This window comes from Podarcis gaigeae, assembly GCF_964106915.1.
Source record: "Podarcis gaigeae genome assembly, chromosome: 3".
Classification (NCBI taxonomy): Eukaryota; Metazoa; Chordata; class Lepidosauria; order Squamata; family Lacertidae; genus Podarcis; species Podarcis gaigeae.
The window spans coordinates 103140320-103153586 of NC_139680.1; positions in this window are offsets into that span (position 1 = coordinate 103140320).

Below are 13267 nucleotides of genomic sequence, written 5' to 3' on the forward strand. Positions count from 1 at the left end.
ATTCCTCCCATTGAGCTGTCAAGGCCCCCCACAATGGCAGGAATAAGGCCATTAAGCCAAGGCATGAAGGATGACTAAGATTCCCTTTCACCCAATAGGATTTATAAGGTGTTGTCCCCTGTGAGTCCACTGCCCCCACCTCATGCCGCTGATAAGCTGATGCGATGTCACGGGATGCTTGCAAACATTCCAACTGCTGAAGGGTAAGGGCTGATTGCCTAGAGAGTCGAGAATCTGTGCAGCTGCTTTTGAGGAAGAAGCTGTAGCAAGAGTTAGTGCTCTCTCACCCTTTGAGATTCAAAGCTGAACAGGAAACATGCATGTGAATAACTTAGATTTTTGTTGTGGTGGTTGTTAGGCGGTATATAAATCTTGCTAAATAAGAAAGTAAAATAAGTGCCCATCGCAATAGCCACAGGACACCGCAAGGGTTCTTTTTCTTTACATATTTCACACTGGCTCAGTTCTACATATTGATTCAAAATCAATGTCCAAATCTTTCACCATCTATATATTCATCAGTGTAATAACATAAATGCAAAAATTGTGCAAAAGGCTAATGTTATAGGAGAATCATTTGCCTCCTGGTGGGACCTAGGAATCAGAATGTGCTTAAGCTGTTCTAATGGGATTGTCTAGTAGTAAGAGCCCTCTGGGCATAAGTTGTACCTTATATAATAATTTAATATCAAGCAATCTGCAACAAAATGTTACAGTGTGGACAGTTGCTGTTCTGGCTTCCATAACTCTTTCAGAGTGTTCCATCCAACAACAAAAATCCAGTTCCCGAGCCTTTGTACCTGGCTGATGTCTTTCCTAGGAAACTGAAGAACACCTAAAAGCAGAAGGAATGAAGTTTCTCCTATTCTACAGCCAGGGCCAGCCCAAGACATTTTGGCACCTGAGGTGAACAACAAAATGGCGCCTCTCAGGGGTGACTGAATATCTATGTCAGGAACAAGGAGGGACTAATGAGCTACATCTGGATCTGCTTCCCCAGTAGATCCTGCTACCTGAGGCAACTGCCACACCATTCCTCATGGGTGGGCCAGCCCTGCTTACAGAGCCAAAAGAGTTTGTACTCTTTTCAATTGGCAGGTGAGAGAAAGTTACATTAGCCCTGTGCTACACGAGCCTCTTCAGAGGTTAAGGACATGCATCCTTTTTGTGGACCTGAAAACACCTGGGGACTGAGTTGCCAGTAGTGACCTACTTCCTGAATTACTTTTCTTGTATTTCCTACTTTACTTTCCCCGATGCGCATAATGGTGACTTACTCAACTTTGTGTATACAGCAAGATACATTTTCCCCCCTATTCTTACGAGGCATCATGTATCATTGTTAACACGCAGCACATCATCTTTTAGCATTGTTTCTTATCACCTGAGTGTTTTGACGCTCCAGAAATAGAGCTGTTTGCTACAGCAAGTCTTGTCATAATATCCACAAGGGGCGGGTGGGGGGGGAGAGAGAAAATTTCCAGATTGACTGTTATTTCAGAACATTAAGAATGAAGAAGGAGAGAAGGCAACCCTTCATGTTTGGGGAAAAACAAAACAGCAGAGCATTGAAGAAGTGATACGCAGGAAGGGGCGTATCTCTGATCCTCTGAGATGAGCCTGCATCTCGACACTATTAGCAGGAGGGAGGAACTGGTGCCTGCATATTGTGGGTGTAGATACACAGAGGCGTCCCAGGCATGCACAGAATTCCTGCCCATTTGGGGAACTCCTATTCATTTCAACTTGAAATGAATGGAGACTGCTGCAAACACAGGAAATGCGGCCTACTAAAATGGGGGCTCGGGAACCTTTTCCCTACAAAAGGTCATTGGATAGCTCAGTTGGTTAGAGTGCGGTGCTGATAACGCCAAAGTTGCAGGTTCGATCCCCATATAGGACAGCTGCATATTCCTGCATTGCAGGGGGCTGGACTAGGACTCATAGGTAGGCAAAGTAAGGCCTGGGGGCCGGATCTGACCCAATCACCTTCTCAATCCATCCTGCAGACGGTCCAGGAACCAGCATGTTTTCACATGAGTAGAATGTGTCCTTTTATTTAAAATGCATCTCTGGGTTATTTGTGGGGCATAGGAATTCGTTCATCCCCCCCCCCCCAAAAAAAAATATAGTCTGGCCCCCCACAAGTTCTGAGGGACAGTGGACTGGCCCCCTGCTGAAAAAGTTTGCTCACTAGGTGATCCTCAAGGTCTTTTCCAACTCTACAATTCTGTGATTCTGTTAGAAGTCATCCAGGGTTGCAGTTGATGGATGGAGCCAGAGACCAAAATGGGCCCAACCAAAATCCCAAATGGGTGTAGTTTGCAAGGTGAATATATAGCTCTTTTTGCACCACGCCAGTCCTTCTTTGTCTCACACATAAAGTGAGACAAAGGCAATTGGTTCATTTTGCAGGGAGGCAATTGGTTCATTTTGCTTGTTGACACTTCCCAAAACAAGGTACAGTTCACACTTCCCAAACAATGCGCATACTGAAATGCAGCTCTCCTTCAAAGCTTGCACTTTCTCAGAGTTTGTCATTCAGCTCCTCCGGCCAAGACATGTGTACAAAAATAAGCATATTTGGGGGAAATAATATACAAAAATGCTTCGTGTTAATGGGTATGCTAGGCAATGTTGCATACAAAATGTGCGTACAGTGGTACCTCGGGTTACATACTCTTCAGGTTACAGACTCCGCTAACCCAGAAATAGTACCTCAGGTTAAGAACTTTGCTTCAGGATGAGAACAGAAATCGTGCTCCAATGGCAGTGCGGCAGCAGGAGGCCCCATTAGCTAAAGTGGTGCTTCAGGTTAAGAACAGACCTCCAGAACGAATTAAGTTCTTAACCTGAGGTACCAATGTAATAGAATAAATTCACACTAAAGTTTCCTATAACATTAGATATAGATATAGATATAGATATAGATATCTAGTTATATACATCAAACTGTTGTAGAAATGTAAAGAACAGAAAATAGAACTGGATAAAATGAGAAGCTGACATACCAAAACTAACAGATGCGTTCATCCCTAGTCACACACTTAAACACATGGAAAGCAGAAGAGGGGGAAGTTCCCAGTGGGTAGATCCAGAAAACTAGAGGGCACTAAGAACCCCATGATATCAGGCAAAGAGACAATGTAGATTGTCTGCCCCCCATCCCAGCTCTAAGGTGTCAGGTGTGTACCCCCTAATCCAGACTCCTCTGAGGATAGGATGTTGGCACCTCTGTGCATTTGTTTTGATGTTGTTTTTTGGCTGGGATGTAATTCACGATGACCCTTTGGTCAAATCTGTTGCTAGAAGACGATGGCTTGAATTCCAAACATGCCAGTCTTGAGTGATAGGCATGCTGTTGTTATGATTGACTGACAGAATTAAAGGCACAGGTGGATCTATACACATACAGATTTTCAAAGCAATTAAAGGTGATGGCCTTCAGAGAGCTGCCCTTGCTGTCCTTACATAACCTGTTAGACATTCTGCGCAATGCATCTTGCCAGCTATTGATAATGAGGGAGAAAAGGACTCAGGATCCAAGACAGATAGGGAGGCATTATGTTAATGCATTATGATGGGCAAGACAGTAACTTAATTTGCGGCATTGCTGGCTGAGGCAGACCCTGCGTAATTTCCAAAGCTGAGAGCTGTGATAGACAGAAAATTGCATTTCTGGCTAGGGGAAGAATCCAGGATAGTGTGAAGGACAGTTTCAAAACTAAACAAGACACGTCCAAGGACCATCTTGAAGGCAAGGCAGGGAGACAGTTGGATGCTGTGCTGAAAGGTGCTTCATGGATCTTCCAGAATCATCCCAGAGGGATAGAAGAGGGAGGGAAGGAGAGAGAGGGAAGACCAGAATTTGGCTGAGTGCTGTGCTTGCTACCCATTGAGGCCTTGGCAGGGGACAGAGGAAAAGGGATGGAGTGAGGAAGTGGTTGGTGGCTGAGTTGGAAAAAAGCTACCCACTCCTTACCTAAAAGCAGAGTTGGGGAGTTGCCAAGTACAGCCCCTCCAAAACTCTGTGCCTGGCTCTTGGGACTCTCCCCATTACTCTCCACCCCTGCTTTCGTCAAGCCACTGTTGTTGTTTAAAAAAGCCCACCATTTTCCTCTCAGTGTTTCTCCACTCCATATTTCTTCAAACTTCTGCCTTTGTGAAAAACAGCTCTCCCCCCCCCCCTTCTTTCAGTATCACTCCCTTCTTGCGGTACTCAGAAGTTTGAGTACAACTGAGTCAAATGCAGCCTCCCAGATCTCTCTATCCAGCCCTAGGGTATCTACCCAAGCTCACCGCCTCCACCCAGGTCACAGATCCATTACTGACCACACTCCACACCCTTTGCATAGTTGGAATGTATCCTTGAACTGCCATCCACACTGCATGTTTACAGATCAGTTAGAGCACATTGCTCCCCCACCCCAAATAATTCTGGGCACCATAGTTTATCTCTCACACAGCTACAAATCCCAGCATCTTTAAGAAACTTGGGATTCCTTGGAGCAAACCACGTACTTTAAACATATGATGTGGGTCTCTCCATAATGCCTCTTACTTTCCTGAATGGGGGAGGCAATATGTGTAGAAACCTCAGACTTTTTCCTTCCTGGAATGTCGCCTAGTATATGGAAGTAAGAATCATACCACTCATTCTTTTGCCTCTGACCCCATACACCACTGACATGCTCCTGCACCCCAAAGATTACCACTGCGATCCTCCATCTGTAAACCTTTTGCCAGTCCTGATCTAACTGCCTCCTGTTCTTATATCAAAGCATCCCTGAAAGTCCATGTGTGCTTTTCTCCACTCCCAGCCCCGCCCAAGTTTTGTGAAGAATGTGCAACTTTTTCCTTTCTCTTTTTTTAGCCAGCTGGTTCCCAAGAGACCTCTGTCATCGCTCGGGCATGTTTACACATGCTGTACATACACACAAAATAGCATTGCTGGACCTCACAAAGACAATAAATAACAGTCATAGTCAACTTATCCCAAAACCTTTAAAAAACCTTAACAGAGATCAAAGTCCTTTCCCATCTTGAGCTCATTATAAGGGAAACCAACTAATGACTTAGAACACGGGTGGAGAAACCTCTGGACCTCCAGATGTTATCAGGCTTCAACTCCCATCAACCCTAGCCAGGCCAAACGAATGAGGATAGCTCGGTCGGCAGAGCATGAGACTCTTAATCTCAGGGTTGTGGGTTTGAGCCCCACGTTGGGCAAAAGATTCCTGCGTTGTGGGGGTTGGGCTAGATGATCCTTGTGGTCACTTTCATCTCTACAATTCTGTGATTCTATCGCCATTACATCAGCCACACATCCATGCTTTCAAGTCCAAGCTTTTTTTAACCTGAATAGTTGCAGTAGCAATAGTAGCAGTGGTGTTTATAATTAAATAAAATCTCTAGGTGATGTATCTCAAGGGGCCTCGGACAAAGGCATCAGGTCAAGAGTGTCATCTGCCAACTGAGATTCAGCAGGTGCCTTCTGTTCCAACTTTTAAATGTCTCTGGAAAACTTCCCCAGTCCGTTAGACTTATGCAGGCAATTAAGAATGCACCTTTCCACAACAGTTAGCTGATTTCTGGCGTTAAGTTTTAATATGTTTTTTTTTTGGGGGGGGGTATGTTTTCATATACCATTGTTGTAAACTGCTCCAATATTTTCATATGAATAGTGGTATATGTATGTATATATGTATAAAAAGGTAAAGGGACCCCCACCATTAGGTCCCGTCGTGGCCGACTCTGGGGTTGCGGCGCTCATCTCGCTTTATCGGCCGAGGGAGCCGGCGTACAGCTTCCGGGTCATGTGGCCAGCATGACTAAGCTGCTTCTGGTGAAACCAGAGCAGCGCACGGAAATGCCGTTTACCTTCCCGCCGGAGCGGTACCTATTTATCTACTTGCACTTTGACGTGCTTTTGAACTGCTAGGTTGGCAGGAGCAGGGACCAAGCAACGGGGGCTCACCCCATTGCGGGGATTTGAACCGCCAGCCTTCTGATCGGCAAGTCCTAGTCTCTGTGGTTTAACCCACAGCGCCACCCACGTCCCCTTGGAAAGCCATTAATTGTTGTCACTTTCCAAATTATGGCAGGTGGCAATGGGGTGGATCTGCAGCTTGCAAGCAAAGTGGCTGAAAATACTAGTGCCAGCAATAGGAAGGGTTGGGTATGAGGTAGCTTGACCTTTCTAGACTCAAGGATGCCTTTGGGGGCATCTACTCTTGTCCAGGCAATGCAGAGCAGCAAGTGTTGCGAAAGACATTTGCAGAGTACAGGTCAGGGTGTGAGGTTTCAGGCGAGTGACGGCTGGTCTGGAACGAATGCAACAAATACCGCGTACACCATGCCTTGGGTTGCAAATATTGACACACTTGCAATGTACACAAGGGAAGAATCCTGACATGCTTTAAGACAAAAGCTCCGGCTCTCTCGCTCTCTCCTCAAATGCCATTCCATCTGTGCAATTGTTTGCACAGCATTGTGAAAGAAAGTAAAATAAAAACCCCACTTTATTTCTCATTAGCTTTATCATCCAGCAGGGCTGTGCCTGGCAACCTACACTGGCACAATAAATAGATTTGTTCCAGTTGCTACTACAAACCTTTGGCTCACATCTGCTCAATATGCACTTCTTCCTAGGAGCTTGAGCCTGCCAGCAAATTTGCTTTTTTCTTGCAAGATGCAAAGTGCTGAGCATTTGTAGTTCATAGAAAGCCTTGATAGCAAATGAAATCAAATGGAGAGGATAGGACCCTCTGCATCTTGTTTTCTACACTATCAAATCTTCCCCACTGCTCTCCCCTAAGAGAATCTGGAAATGGGAGCGTTTCCTCCCACCGAACTGGTGAAACTGGAAATGTGGGAGCTGAACTTTGCTGTGCTTTTTCAACAGGGGTTTGACAAAAAGGAAAAAATTAAAAAGAAATGAAGAAATATTTAGTTACTAAAAATCAGTCTGTATTAACACACACAGGTCGAATAGCACTGTTGCGTTTATTTTATGTGGGAGGAGGGAAATTTGGTTTTGTTTAGTTCTTTATTTTTATCATGTATTTTGTCTTTCTTATATTGCATTTTTATGTTGTGAGCTGCCCTGAGATCTATGGATGAATGGTGCTATACAAATGTAATTAATAATAATAATAATAATAATTTAAATGATATTTAGGTTTGTGTTAAAAATAACACTTTAAAAATTGCTAATTTGCTTAGAATATTCATAAACTACTTAATTTTTCTTTTAAACTAAGGGATCCACAACGTAAAAACAGTAAATAAAATCATTAAAATACAACACAAACTATCAGTATATAAGCTGGAGTTGCTCAGTCAGACTCTTAAATCCCAGAGTTATGGGTTCATGCACCACATTGGACAAAAGATTTCTGCATTTCAGGGGGTTGGACTAGATGACCCTAGGGGACCCTTCCAACTCTACGATTCTATGAAAAGCACATAAAAAAACAAATAAAGGTATTAAAGGAGTTCATACAGACAAATGCTAATGTGCTGCTGCTGCAGTGTTAATAGGCAAGGAATAAAAAGATAAAGCAGAGAGAGAGGAAAATGCATTTTATAAGAAGCTAACTGTGCCCCCAGTTGCAAGTTTCCCTAGCCTAGCCTCTTCCACAAAACGACTACAGGAAGATTGTATTATGTGGAAAACCAGTGCTAGTACACTGTCAAGAGAAAGAAGCATGTTGCCATGACTGGGAAATTGCTAATGATTGCTGTCTAACCGAAAAGGGTGTGTGGAGGGGGTATTATTTCCTCCGCATTTTCTTTTGTATTATTACATCTTCTTAAACAGCCCACTCTCTGACACCCAGAACAAAAAGATGACAGCCGTTGTACTCACCACAAGTAGTGTGTAGCACATCTACAATAGGAAAGGGCTGCAGCCCAGTGAGAGAGCATCTTCTTTGCCTACACTGCAGGGGCCAAAACAATAACAGACCTCTGGTTACATGAAACATATTCAGTAAACACACAAGACGTAACCAGCTGTACGTTTGAAAAAATAATATATATTATCTGTTATGTATTGAAGTTCTCACCCTGGCCACCAGGAGTATTGTGTATGTAGTTTTCACTCAGGTCCACGTCAGTTATTTTAGGTGGGAAACCCTGGGTTGTTGTTGCTACAATGTTGACAGCCAGCTGCCTATAAAAGCAGGCCGGCTGAGCTGTTTGCTGTTCAGTTTGCTGTTCCAGCTTACAAAATAAAGAGCTGTTTTGGAGACATCGCTGTGTCGTCTGCCATGTCTACCCACTATTCTACATTATCCATGCAATGAATAGTATATATTATTTTTTCAAACGTACAGCCGGTTACATCTTGTGTGTTTATCGATTATTTATTACACTGCAGGGGCCAGCAAACCTTTTCAGCAGGGAGACGGTCCACTGTTCCTCAGACCTTGTGGGGGGCCAGACTATATATTGGGGGGGGGGTGAATGAATTCCTATGCCCCACAAATAACCCAGAGATGCATTTTAAATAAAAGGACACATTCTACTCATGTAAAAACATGCTGATTCCCGGACTGTCCGCGGGCCGGATTGAGAAGGCGATTGGGCTGGATCCAGCCCCCGAGCCTTAGTTTGCCTACCCATGGCCTACAGCAGCGGTTCTCAACCTGTGGGTCCCCAGATGTTGTTGGACTACAACTCCCATCATCTCTGAGCTCTGGCCTTGCTAGCTAGGGGTGATGGGAGTTGTAGTTCAACATCTGGGGACCCACAGGTTGAGAAAGGCTGGCTCACAGGATGTACCAGGTTCAATCCTCTGGCATCTCCAGAGATGGCAGGGAATATCCCCTGCCTGAAATTTTGGCGACTTAATGCAGGCACTACTGAGCTAGAGGGATGGCAGATTTCTGTGTTCCTCGTGACAGCCACCAAGTTAGAAGGTTCTGTTTTCTAGAACATTCCACCTTTACCTCAGAGCGGAGATCTTGTATGTGTGTGTGGAACAGCCTGGCTACATTTGTAAATACACACTTATAAACACACACGCGCACACATTTCACTTCCGTATCGGGAAATGTCACTTCAGTTCTTCCGTTTTGCTCCGGCCACATCTGTGGGGCCTGTCATTCTCTGAAGCACCAGTCGGCCTGACAGGAGCTCAGCAGAGCCGTCAGAGAGCAATTTGGGACTCAGCAGTTCTGCATGACCAACCTGACTTGGCATAAGCCAGCACTCCAGTCAGCCAGCGGCGGTCTTTCTTCTTCCCTCAGAGGACCACAAAAATATTTCCTGAAATGTTGCTGGATTCTAGGAAAAGGAAGCGCCATTTATGCTGCTCGACTGTTTGGCACTTTTGAGCAGTGTACATTAAAAAAAACACACAGAATAAAATAATAAAAATTCATAATAAAAGTGAAGAGGGACCCCAACAGCATCTGAAAATGCCCGCTGGAATAAGAAAGCCTTTGCTATGACCTGAATATTATTATTATTATTATTATTATTATTATTATTATTATTATTACCCCGCCCATCTGGCTGAGTTTCCCCAGTCACTCTGGGCGGCTCCGAAGTTCAGTACATCCCACCTTTAATATATATATATTCACCTTCCAGGTGTGTGCCAGCCTTATTCGGGAGTTAGGTTTCCTCTGCGCCTAGCGTCTTCATTAGCTTCCCTGTGTTGTCCCATATATTTATAAATAAATAATAATAATTCCCAATAACTATTGTATATGTGCTTTCATTTCCATTGCATCTAACTTCACAGATTGCAGAGCTTGTGTGACTGGCTCCAGCACTGAAAAATATGTTCACAAGACAAAACAATAAAAGTTAGTGTCAGCTGGTATAGAAGTTATCGTTTCTTGGCGTTGCTTTGACGGTTGCTCGAGTTGCAAGAAAATACTTTGGTAACTTTCTGCAAACGCATGGATAACCTTGCGTTTCTGGGTCCACCGTGTTTTACACGACACTGGTACATTGAGTATTTGCTGTTATCATCTTCAGATGCTGTCATGGAAAATTTTTATGATAGCTTTAATTGTGTCAGCTGTATTATACACATCACTTACAGATCATTTACAGTGAGATTAGCCATGGGATGGGCAGTGAACAAAGGTTACCTGAAGAGAAATTGCCCTAATTTGTGCTTGATTGCCACCTTCTTTTCCTGCCACGATGGAACAATGTCATATTCTAACTTAAAGGTAAAGGTAAAGGTACCCCTGCCCGTGCGGGCCAGTCTTGACAGACTCTGGGGTTGGTGCGCCCATCTCACTCAAGAGGCCAGGGGCCAGCGCTGTCCGGAGACACTTCCGGGTCACGTGGCCAGCGTGACAAAGCTGCATCTGGCGAGCCAGAGCCGCACACGGAAACGCCGTTTACCTTCCCGCTGGTAAGCGGTCCCTATTTATCTACTTGCACCCGGAGGTGCTTTCGAACTGCTAGGTTGGCAGGCCCTGGGACCGAGCAGCGGGAGCGCACCCCGCCGCAGGGATTCGAACTGCCGACCTTTCGATCGGCAAGCCCTAGGCGCTGAGGCTTTTACCCACAGCGCCACCCGCGTCCCTGAGATCTAAATCAGAATCAGAGCAAGCAGATGAGATTGTGTAGGCCGTTTGGTCTGAGACTGAAACGAACCCAAGGAATCCCTCATGTACAGAGGCCTTCCCTTCACTTTCTTCCAGAAATCTTCCACCTAGAGACAATTGTTCCATGTCAGAAATATCTGCCGTTGCAGCTGCTAAAACTGAGAATATTATGGAAGCATTAGCCTTCATAACATTTCCCCTCAAAATCTGGCCACACAGCTGGATTAGCTCATTCTGCATTCTTGCATTGCGCTCCCCAGCTTCTAAATGTTTTCATATTTCATCTCCTGCCTTAACATGAAGCTGCAAAAGTGTCATGTTACCTGTGGTACTGGTGTTACCACGAACAGCAAGGTTTTGTGACCCACAATGCACAATGGTTGGCATTGTAGGGTAAAGCTTCTGTTTATTTTCCTCTAGAGCTCGTGCATTTGACTTGTTAAGTTGCTCTTCAATCAACACCAATGAGAAGCATCTTCATGTGACTCACTATGCCATCCACTTTGTAAGCGCAATAATGAAATATAGGTCCTTTCAATGTGGAGAACTGAATTTCAGGCTGGAAAACTGAGAAACTGAGAGAAACCCAAATGCACATATTTGCCCATCCTTGGTCTTTACAGGTCTTTCATATGTGCTCTGGATCACAGAATCATAGAACCATAGAGCTGGGAGGGATCCCAAGGGACATCTAGTCCAATCCCCCGCAAATGCAATAATCTCAACTAAACCATCCATGATAGATGACCATCCATCAGAGCTGCAACAAATATTTGGCAAAGCTCAGTCCAAAATGCTATAGACCATAGAACAACAATTTCACTGTGGTTTCTAAAGCTAGCTTGGCTAGTTACAGAAGAATAGTAACTACATATTTGTTCCATGTTTATTTTTCCCAGGACAGGAAACTGCAGTACCCAAATGAGTGGATGAGAAGCTGCAGTCAGAATAACACCAGACATTTTAGATCATGGGTAGGCAACCTAAGGCCCGGGGGCTGGATGCGGCCCAATTGCCTTCTCAATCCGGCCCGTAGACGGTCCGGGAATCAGCATGTTTTTACGAGAGTAGAATGTGTCCTTTTATTTAAAATGCATCTCTGGGTTATTTGTTGGTCATAGGAATTCATTCATTTCCCCCCAAAAATATATATATTCCGCCGCCCCCCCACAAGGTCTGAGGGACAGTGGACCAGCCCCCTGCTGAAAAGGTTTGCTGGCCCCTGTTTTAGAACTTGGGAGCGGGGGAGGAGTCTCCTAACAAATCTCAGCACCCTCAACAAACTAGTTACCAGGATGCTCTGGGGAAGCCATGAATGTTTAAAGTAGTACAATATTGCTTTAAATGTACAGTGTAGATGGGGCCTACATGGCCAATCAGCAGGTCCCTACCCGCATATTAACACTCGAAATTAACACTACATAAGTGTTGATGAGATCAACTAGCAGTGACTTGCTGAACTTTGATGGTTGCTTTCAAGTTAATGAAATTGAATAGCACTTCTGGAAAGACCGTGCAGTTGATATTAAGTAGACTGGCAATAAAAAAAAAGTTACAAGGACAGACCCTCCAAGTGTCTCTATTTTCCAGAGACGTCCCTGATTTAGAGAAGCTTCTGATTTGATCCTGGAATGTCCAGCTTTTCCTTAGGACACTCCTATTTTCATCAGAGAATTGATGAAGCTACGAACATGAGTTTGACCAAACTGCGGGAGGCAGTGGAAGACAAGAGTGCCTGACGTGCTCTGGTCCATGGGGTCACGAAGAGTCGGACACGACTAAACGACTAAACAACAACAATGGTAGGATGTCCCTGTTTTCACTGGAGAAATGTTGGAGGGTATGGAATTATCCAACCCCCGAGCCATCTGAAGTCAATCCTATATGGGGAAGGTTTTAAAAAAATGTTCAATGTTTTATTATGTGTTCATATACGTTGGAAGCTGCCCAGAGTGGCTGGGGCAACCCAGTAAGATGTATGGGGTATAAATAGTAAAATTATCATTATGGAATGGGAGGTCCCTATTTTCATCGGAGAAATTTTGGAGGGTATGTAAGGAGCACTAAACAACTGTTCCCTTATTTTGAAAGGCCTGTTCTCCAGAGTTCCTTGGATAATGATCAATAATCCTTAGAGAGTTTGGTTCATTTATCAGCCAGTCTTTTCCTTCTCGCTGAATTTCCTCGCTGACTGAAGCTCTCCATTAAGAGGACAAAATTGGACAGAAATGTGTTTTGAGAGCAATTTACTGTCACGAATCCTATGAGTATATGTAAAAGACCCCACTGATGGAAATTAGGTCATCCACTTATTTGCTTTTTTTACATTCCTTTGTTAATTTCTATATAATAATAGATTTAGATAAAATAAAAGTATAGAGTGTATTTGAAAAAATGAACTGTGTTCTTTCAAGACAAAACAAAGACCAACGCTTTGTTTAATAACACTATACCTTTAAAGTACATTTCACCCGTCAAAGAATTATGGGCACTGAAGTTTACTTCTCATAGATTTATAATTCCCACCTGCCCTTAAACTACAGTGCTGCAAGCACCAGCCACACACAGCAGTACAGGAGATCACTGACAGTACTTATCGAACATTTATCATCAGCTTAGTCATATATCCAATACAAAATGAATCAAAACCCCAGAAGCATCTTTACAAAGGAGGTCAAACCGTCCCACAG